At 36.3% G+C, this 977-nt stretch overlaps 1 non-coding gene across 1 annotated transcript; it reads left to right on the top strand.

The window, feature by feature from the left end:
- On the top strand, positions 1-73 carry TRNAR-CCU (transfer RNA arginine (anticodon CCU)). The gene has a single exon. It is a non-coding gene; the product is annotated as a tRNA-Arg (tRNA).
- Positions 74-977: the final 904 nt, after the last annotated feature.

The raw sequence follows: 977 nt of genomic DNA, 5'->3' as shown, positions 1-977 counted from the left end.
GCCCCAGTGGCCTAATGGATAAGGCACTGGCCTCCTAAGCCAGGGATTGTGGGTTCAAGTCCCATCTGGGGTGGTACTCATTAAAGCAGCTGTGTCGTCACTAGAGTTGATATTTTATCCTTGCTTCAACTGTACAACAGTCTTGTAGTGTTTAGATTGCAAAAACATGACCACAGAAGCTAAAAATGACATTTATTATAACATTGTTGTGGTTTTTTTTTTTTTTTTCTATCACTGTGGAAAGCTTATTCAAGTGCCATCTGGCATGCATGATCCTTTGTTGCTCATCATTCATCACCAAAAATGATTTTCTTTTTAAATTCTTATGACTGTACTGATTGTATTGAATAAAATCCACATCTAGCATAACCGTTTTATGCTGCTAAGTGCTCCAGTGGTGCAATTGGTCAGCGCGTGGTACTTATAATACAGTATCTGTTGAGCAATGTCAAGATTGTTAATTCAAGCCTCACCTGGAGCAGCTTTGTTTACCGTTTTTTTTCCTTTTTCTTATGTCATTAGTCATTGATTATAATCTTCTACCTTAATATTTAATATGAAATTACAAAGGATGGAAGAAAGAAAGAAAGAAAGAAAGAAAGAAAGAAAGAAAGAAAAAACACAAACATGATTGTGAATTTAAGTTGTCAGCACACATCTGCTTTGGTTCAAATGCACTGCATATCTTCCTTCAGTCAGCCAACAAAACAACAATGGAAAAGATTAACATACTGTTGGTAAAGCAGTTGCATCAAATTGATTTTTTGCACTATAGTATGATAATCCATACTGGCAGCTCTGGATAGTACCAGCACATTTCATGCTGGACTTGGTAATGCAAAGAACACAGTAAAAAGCTTCACTTTTTCTCAAAAATAAATAATTGACTATTCAAAACCTATCAGTCTTGAATGAAAAAGTCAGTAAGCCCCAGTGGCCTAATGGATAAGGCACAGGCTTTCTAAAGCCAGGGATTG

This window comes from Pseudophryne corroboree, unplaced genomic scaffold (assembly GCF_028390025.1).
Source record: "Pseudophryne corroboree isolate aPseCor3 unplaced genomic scaffold, aPseCor3.hap2 scaffold_129, whole genome shotgun sequence".
NCBI classification, from domain to species: domain Eukaryota; kingdom Metazoa; phylum Chordata; class Amphibia; order Anura; family Myobatrachidae; genus Pseudophryne; species Pseudophryne corroboree.
This window is presented reverse-complemented; position numbering and strand designations above follow the sequence as displayed.